Source organism: Hemiscyllium ocellatum (genome assembly GCF_020745735.1).
Source record: "Hemiscyllium ocellatum isolate sHemOce1 chromosome 27 unlocalized genomic scaffold, sHemOce1.pat.X.cur. SUPER_27_unloc_41, whole genome shotgun sequence".
Classification (NCBI taxonomy): Eukaryota; Metazoa; Chordata; class Chondrichthyes; order Orectolobiformes; family Hemiscylliidae; genus Hemiscyllium; species Hemiscyllium ocellatum.
In genome coordinates, this window is record NW_026867511.1 from 235,629 (window position 1) to 244,155 (window position 8,527).

An 8,527-nucleotide genomic window follows, 5' to 3' on the forward strand; every position below is an offset into this window, starting at 1 on the left:
GATTATGTTGTAAAAATATCGGCATAATGTTTTTCACACCGCGCTGTCACCAACTGAACGAAGCGGCTGTGTGTTTAAATCCCGTGATGAACGGTTTGTCTTTTATTTCTCACACTGGGGGGAGCTGAGCATTTACCCGAACACTGGGCACACCACCTCCCTGATTCAGTGTTCACAAATTAAACTGACAGCAAAGCTTCACTGTGATCGAAAGTTTCCGGAAAGAAGATTTGGCTCAACAGAAAAACGTAGTTATTCCTGATGAAGGGCTTATGCTCGAAACGTCGAATTCTCTGTTCCTGAGATGTTGCCTGGCCTGCTGTGCTTTGACCAGCAACACATTTGTAGCTGTGATCTGCAGCATCTGCAGACCTCATTTTTTACTTAAACATACTCCTTCCTTGGTTTGAAACATAAATGGTGGACTTCAGTGAGCCTGACGTGATTTGAACACGCGACCTTCTGATCGGGAGTCAGACGCGCTACTGTTGCACTACAAGCTCACGGCTGGCCGGAGGTCTCTATTCATGATTAAAGGAAATGATCGCACTTCAATGATTGTACGTTTTGAGTAGCAACGGAGATCAACAGTTCATAACTGTTCTGTTCCTCCCCCATCTCTTTCTGTCTCTCGAAACAATTTCCAACTCTCTCAATAAAAATCTGAAAGAATTGCGGATGTTGTATATCAGAAACAAAAAAAACAGGAGTAGCATGTGACCCTTCCACAGAACTGATGGTGATTGGGAAAATGTCGGTTTATATGCAGGAGATCTTGTGGGAGGAAGGCGGAGATCAGGACAGAGCCCAAAGCGAAGGAAGAACTGTTGGACAGATAAAGGAGTTGATAACGATCTGCGTGGGAGGGTGAATAACTGTTAATGGAGACTGTTCGTGGCTAAGTAGTGTGGAATGACAGACGATGTGATAACAAGGCTTGGTGTGCGTGGGAGGGACGAGGATACTATGGAGTTCAGGCCCTAGAATTATTGAATTCGATATTGGGACCGGAGGGATGTATGGTCCCCAAGTGGAATATCCGGTGTTCTTCGTTCTGCTGGTGCTGACCTTCACTGGAACAATACAGCAAACCTGAGACACAGATGTTGGCCAGGGAACAGGGTGGGGTGTGGAATTGGCAGGCAGCTGGAAGCTCAGGGTCTTTTTTGTGGGCAGAGCGTAGATGTTCTGTGCAGCAGTCACCCAGTTTATGCTTCGGTTCCCCAATATAGATGAGACCACATTGTGAGCAGCAAATGCAGTAGCCTGGTTCTGGGAAGTGCAGGTAAAGTACCACTTCACCTGGAAGGTAAGTTTGGGCGCTTAGATAGTGAGGAGGGAACAGGTAAATGGGCTGGCGTCACACATTCAGCAGTTGCAGAGGAAAGTGGCGTTGGACTATTGGGGTAGGAATGGGGGTAGGGTTGATGGGAATGAATGAAGTGTGGACCCAAGGCATAACTCCTGCCCATTTACCTATCTGCCAAAAAGAGGAATATGTTAAGTGTGTACAAGGAAATTTTCTAATTCACAATGTGGATGTACCTACTGGAGAGGGTGAAAAACCTAAGGCCAGCAACCCCAATTCTATTAACATTAGAATCGTGATTGAAAATAATATATCAGATCTAAAAGTTGAAGTTCTAAATTGGAGGAAGATTCAGGTATTAAGCAAGATCTTACAAAAGCTGATTGGGGGCAGATGTTCGCAGGTTGCTGGAAAATGGAAAGCCTTCAGATATGAGATAACAAGAGTCCAGACAAGTATATTTCAGTTAGGGTGTAGGAAAGGCTGGTATATGGAGGGAATGCTGGATGACTAGAAAAAATGAGATTTTGGTTAAGAAAAACAAGGAAGCATATGTCAGGTATAGACAGAGAGATCGAGTGAATCCTGAGAGTATGAAGGCAGTACACGCATACTTGAGAGGGGAATCATGAGGGCAAAAAGGGGGCATGAGATAGCTTTGGCAAATAGAGTTAATGATAATCCAAAGGGTTTTTATAAATACCTTAAGGATAAAAGGATAAAAGGGAGATAATAGGGCACCTGAAAGATCAGCAAGGCGGCCTTTGTGTGGAGTTGCAGGAGATGGGGGGGTGGGGGGGATACTGAACGGATATTATTCATCACTGTTTACTGTGGAGAAGGGCATGGAAGATATAAAATGTGAGAAAGTAGATGGTGACATGTTGAAAAAATGTCCATATTACAGATGACAAATTGCTGGTAATCTTGAAATGCATAAAAGTGGATAAATCCCAAGGACTTGATCAGGAGTACCCAAGAACTCTGTGGGAAGCTAGGGAAGTGATTGCTGGGCCTCTCACTGAGATATTTGTATCATTCATAGTCGCAGGTGTGGTGTCGGAAGGCTAGAGGGTGGCTACTGTGGTGCCAGTATTTAAGAAAGGTGGTAAGAAAAAGCCAGGGAACTATAGACCTGTGAGCCTGACATCCGTGATGGGCAAATTGTTGGAGAGAATCCTGGGAGATAGGATTTAAATGTATTTGGAAAGGCAAGAATTGACTAGGCATAGTCAGCATGGCTTTAAGCTTGGGAAATCATGTCTCACAAACATGATTGAGTTTTTTGAAGAAGTAACAAAGTGGATTGATAAGGGCAGAGCATTAGACGTGATCTATATGGACTTCAGGAAGGCGTTCATCAAGGGTCCTCATGGGAGACTGGTGAGCAAGGTTTAATCTCATGGAAGCTGAAAATGTGTTGCTGGAAAAGCGCAGCAGGTCAGGCAGGATCCAAGGAGCAGGAGAATCGATGTTTCAGGCATAAACCCTTCTTCAGGAATTCATGGAATGCAGGGACAACTAGCCATTTGGATACAGAACTGGCTCGAAGGCAGAAGCCAGAGGGCGGTGATGGAGGGTTGCTTTTCAGACTGAAGGCCTGTGACCAATGGTGTGTCAGAAGGATTGATGCTGGGTCCCCTACTTTTTGTGATTTATATAATGATTTGTATGTAAACGGAGGAGGTATAGTTAGTAAGTTTATAGATGACACCAAAATTGGAAGTGTAGTGGACAGCAAAGAAGGGTACCTTAGATTGCAACGGGACCTTGATCATGGGCCAACGGGCTGAGAAGTGGCAGATGGAGGTTAATGTAGATAAATATGAGGTGCTGCATTTTGGAAAAACAAATCAGAGCAGGACTTTTACACTTAATGGTACGTTCCTTGGAAGTGTTGCTGAACAAAGAGACCTTGGAGTTCAGGTTGATAGTTCCTTAAACGTAGAAACGCACGTAGATAGGATAGTAAAGACGGCTTTTGGTGTGCTTTCCTTTGTTGGTCAGAATATCGAGGATAGATGTTGGGAGCTCATGTTGCCACTGTACAGAACATTGGTCAGGCCACGTTTGGAATATTGCATGTTATTTTGGTCTGCTTCCTATTGGAAAGATGTTGTGAAACTAGAAAAGGTGCAGAAAAGATTTACAAGGATGTTGCCAGTGTTGGAGGGTTGAGCTATAGGGCGAGGTTGAATAGACTGTTTTCTCTGGAGCGTCAGAGGCTAAGGGGTGACCGTATAGAGGTTTATAAAACCATGAGGGATATGGATAGGGCAAATAGACAAGTTCTTTTACCTGGGATGGGGGAGTCCAGGACTAGAGGGCATAGGTTTAGGGAGGGGAGTGGAAAGATATAGAAGGGACATAAGGTGCAACCTTTTCACGCAGAGGATGATGCATGTACGGCATGAGCTGCTGGAGAAAGTGATGGGGGCTGGTATAATTACAACATTTAAAATGCGTCTGGTTGTGTAGATGAATAGGAAGGTTTTATGGGGATTTGGGCCAAGTGCTGTCAAATGGGACTGGATTAGGTTAGGATATCTGGGCTGCATGGACGAGTTGGAGTAAAGGGTCTGTTTCCGTGCTGTACATCTGTGTCACTCTGTGAGACTCCATGGGATTCTGCCCAAGAGAGCAGTTGAGACAGCTTCATGAAGTATATTGAAGACACAGTTGGATGGGTTTTTGCATGGTAGGGGATTTAAAGGTAGTCGGGATAATGCAGGTTGGTGGAGCTGTGATCTTAATGAATGACGAAGCAGGCTTGACCAAATGGTCTCCTCCTGCTTCTGTTACTATGAATCTGCAATACTGCGTTTCCCGCGACAGGAGTTTTCCCACGGCACAAAGGAGGTTTTCTAAAATAAATTTAAATCCCTTGCTTTGCTTGAACTCAAACTTCATTGACTTGGAGGAGAGTGGGATTTGCAAAGTGTCCTCCCCTCCACACGTGCCTCAACTGCAGGACAGCTGTCCGGCCCGCCTCCATTGTTGACGTCACAATGCGGATGCAGCCCAGTCAGTTTCAGAGTGAAACTTCCTCTCTCTGGGCAGTATCTTGGAGCAAAGCAATGTCTCTCTCTTTCCATATACCATCCTCCAGCAGCGAGGGGGGAGGAGAGGTAGGGGTGGGTGAAACACTGTTCACTTGTAGCAACTGGAGTGAATCCAGGGAGGGTGCAGACGCTCCAAAGGTGCTCAAATACATTCTATCTCTCTTAAAACTATTTTCCTTGTGTATTCACTCAGTTTGGCACGTGTACAGTTTGCACTCTCGAAAAGGATTGTTTCCTTACTCATGTTCACAACTAAAAGGTTAGATTCTCATGGATCTGAGCAGCATTTAAGGGATTGGCACGTGTTAAAAAAAGGCAGGGCCGCTGGGGCCTGTGGCTCGTTGGTTTAGGGGTATGATTTTCACTTCGGGCCTCCTACTGCGTGGACGTGCGAGAGATCCCGGGTTCAAATCCCGGACGAGCCCGTGCTTCTTACATTGCCTTGTGCGAAAATGGCCAATCAATTTCTCAAAAGCAGTTTCGTTCAACGAGATCCGACTTCCTGAATCAGGCATGGGGCAGAGCTACCATTACAATGAACGCAGCAAAGGCAGCACTTATGCAAAGCGAAAGTAAGTTTTACTTCACACAGAGGGTGGTGGGCGGTTGGAACGCGTTGCCAGCAGAGGTGGTAGAGGCAGGCACGGTAGATTCATTTAAGATGAGTCTGGATAGATGCATGAGGGGGTGGGGAGTAGAGGGATACAAATACTTAGGAATTGACCAACAGGTTTAGACAGTACATTTCGATCGGCTCAGGCTTGAAGGGCCTGTTCCTGGGCTGTAAATTTTCTTTGTTCTTTGTTCTATATGATGTATATCTGATATTGTTGGCTGTTGTAAAAGTTTCTTTGTAATTATTATTCACCTTCTAATGTAGTAATGGAGTTACGTCCTTTTTTGTCATTTTTTTTATTTAATAGGCCAGCAGGAAGTCATTCAGCAATTTTACTGCCTTTCTTTTCTCCAGCAGTCTTAACATTTCATTTTCATATCCTTGATTCAGCTCCATTTCCAGCATCTTTGTAGGCAGTTTGTTCCATGTTATTGTCACTGGAATGAAGTTTTCCTCCATACATACCTAAGCCTATCTGTCTGCATGAGGGTTTTCAGGTTTCTGTGGCCTGGATAATATGTGATCAGCAGGCATCTGGCAATCTACAGGAATTGCCACCTATGTTATGTTCATTTAACTGTACTGACAGTGATCACTTATTTTGTGATTTTTCTTTGCAGGAAGACGTGCAGAAAGAAATCTGAAAGCAAATGATACATCAACTTCTGACAGAGCCACTTGATTCATTGGGCCTTGAATATCAGCAGCCATTCCAATCAAGAAGACCTGTTTGCTTGAAAGATTTTGGACGCTGGTGTGGCAGGAAGAATACTGAGACACCCGAGTGAGGGAGATTCAGTGCGCTGACTGTGAAAAGTGCTTCAAACCATTTCCTCAGCTTAGGGGAATCAAATTCTCACCCCTCACGGTGGGGATAGACTGGTAATTTCAAACCCAGAGTAACACAAGGAAAGCTCCTTCAATGGGGAAACCGTGGAAATGTGGGGACCGTGGGAAAGGATTCCCTTCCCCATCCGTGCTGGAAACCCACAGACTCATTCACACCGGGAGAGGCCATTCACCTGCTCAGTGTGCAGGAAGGGCTTCAGTCGGATCTGCCATCTGCAGGCGCACGAGTGGGTCCACAAGGGAGAGAAGCCATTCACGTGCCCCATGTGCGGGAGAGGGGTCACTCAGACAGCTGCACTGCTGACCCACCAGCGGCTCCACACCGGAGAGAGGCCATTCACCTGCTGTAAGTGCCGGAAAGGATTCACCTGCTCCTCCCACCTGCGGAGGCACCAGTGAGTTCACGCGCCATCGCAGGGGGATTGAAGGAGCGATGGCCGAATGCCAAGTGCTTATGCACGAAACGCGATTCTCCTGCCCCTTGGATGCTGCCTGACCTGCTGAGCTTCTCCAACACCACGCTCTCGACTCTGATCTCCAGCATCTGCAGTTTTCACTTTCTCCTCGAGGGCAATGTTGGACTTGTCTTTTATTCACTCATTCACTCCTTACAGCCTCTCCTTTGTTGTGGCCTAACTGCACATACATCAATGCAAGTTTCAGAAAGATTTTTGCAGCTTTTTTTGGAAAAAATAACATTCTTCCCGACTTTAACGAAGTTTCTGAATATACGGTTTTAGTTAGTCTCAATTTTAAATATCAACTATTTCCCACATGCCGTGTTTCACAGGTAAAGTCATCACCATCCATTCTCTCTCCCCCCTGAGAAAGACTTCATACAGCGATCAAAGAGGGCTGAGGCACGAGAAAGGACGATTGTGGGGGTGTGGGGGATGAGGGGGTCGCTGGGGGTGGTGGAGAAAGGAGGGAAATGGACTGGGGAACAGACTGGGGTTCAGAGGGTTGGGGGGAGAATAGAGGGTGCAGTGTGAGGAGAGAGAATGGGCAGGGGGCAGTGAATGGGGAGAAAATGGACGGGGAGCAGAATGTGAAGAGAGAGACGGCACAAATGCCACATTCTCCAGGACTGGTGTCAATGTCCCACGAACTGGAACCCACTCCTCCTACATTTCTCACAATACACGTGGCTAAGGCAGTGGAACCATATCATCCCTCCAGGCCATTCACACCGACCTTCCCAACAGCATCCCACTTAGACTCACTCGATTAGGCTACAGCCCTGCAGTTCCCCATGGCTATTTCCTGATGAAGGGTTTTGCCTGAAACGTCAATTCTCCTGGTCCTCGGATGCTGCCTGACCTGCTGTGCTTTTCCAGCTCCACACTCTCGACTCTAATCTCCAGCATCTGCAGTCCTCACTTTCGCCCAGTAAGGGGTAAATGTTCTATTCCTAGTTTTTCAGATCTTTTAAAATCTTTCTCCCACACCCTAAGCCTTTACCCTCTAGTTTTGGAATACCTCTACCCTGGGGAAAGGACAGAAACGTTGAAAAGCCAGACAAAATGCAAAAGAAATAAAATGTCGAGGCACAGGGAAAAAAATCGGCAAAATAAAATAGCGTCGGCATTTGTCTCCCGTATTCGCATTTGGACGCTTAATATTTGTTATGATCGGGAGGTGCCCGTGTTGGACTAAGGTGTACGTGTTCAACGTTGGACTGTTGTGCTGTATCAGAGTTGAATATTGTGGTGCTGGAAAACCACAGTCGGTCAGACAGCAACTGAGGAGGAGGAGGGTTGACGTTTCGGGCACGAGCACTTCATCAAGAGTGACGTGTGGATAGACAAAGGGGCCTCAGTGTCCTTCTACACCAGTCACTGCCAGTTGTCAGAAAGTGCAGCAAGCAATGAGCAAAGCAAGTGGTATATCAGCGAGAGGAATTGAGTTCAGAAATGAGGATGTCTTCCTGCAGTTAGGTCGGTTATTGAATTTATTCAAGGCTGAGTTCATGTGACTTTGAAGAACGAAGAAGTTATGGGAGGAGGCAAGAAAATGGTTTTAAGACTAGTACATAACAGTTACAGAGTCATACAGCATAGAAACAGACCATTCAGTCGAACACGTCCATGCTGATGGTGTTCTGAAACTAAACTGGTCCCACCTGCCAATGACTGGCCCATATCCCTCCGAACTTTTCCTATTCATGTACTTATCCAAATGCCTTTTAAACTTTGTAACTGCGCTTGCATCCAACAACTCCTCTGGACATTGATTCCTCACACGATCTACTCTTTATCTTTTAGAAAAAAGGTGCCCCTCATGTCTTTTTAAAATATTTCATTCTTCACCTTCAAAATTTGCTTCCTAATCTTGAAACACCCACACTAGGGAAAGAATGCCTGCCGTTCACCTCATTTATACCTCTCATGATTTTATAATCCTCTCTAAGGTCACCTCTCAATCTCTGATGCTCCAGTGAAAAAAGTCTCAGCCTATCCATCTAGATGCAGGTATGTTTATATCCAGTTATGAACTGTTTAATGCTGGTGCCAGCTGGAAATATAAATGACCTATTCCTGCTTCCAATTCTCTCATTGTATCCAGGACAGCCAGAGACCATACAACATAGGTGCAGAAATTAAGCCATTTAGTCCATCAGATCTGCTCCACCATTCAATCACGGCATATATGTTTCTCAACGCCATTTTGAAATATGGATTTTGGAAAGGC

At 45.6% G+C, this 8,527-nt stretch overlaps 1 non-coding gene across 1 annotated transcript; it reads right to left on the reverse strand.

The window, feature by feature from the left end:
• Positions 1–431: 431 nt before the first annotated feature.
• trnag-ccc (transfer RNA glycine (anticodon CCC)) lies at positions 432–503 on the reverse strand. Its single transcript has one exon. It is a non-coding gene; the product is annotated as a tRNA-Gly (tRNA).
• Positions 504–8,527: the final 8,024 nt, after the last annotated feature.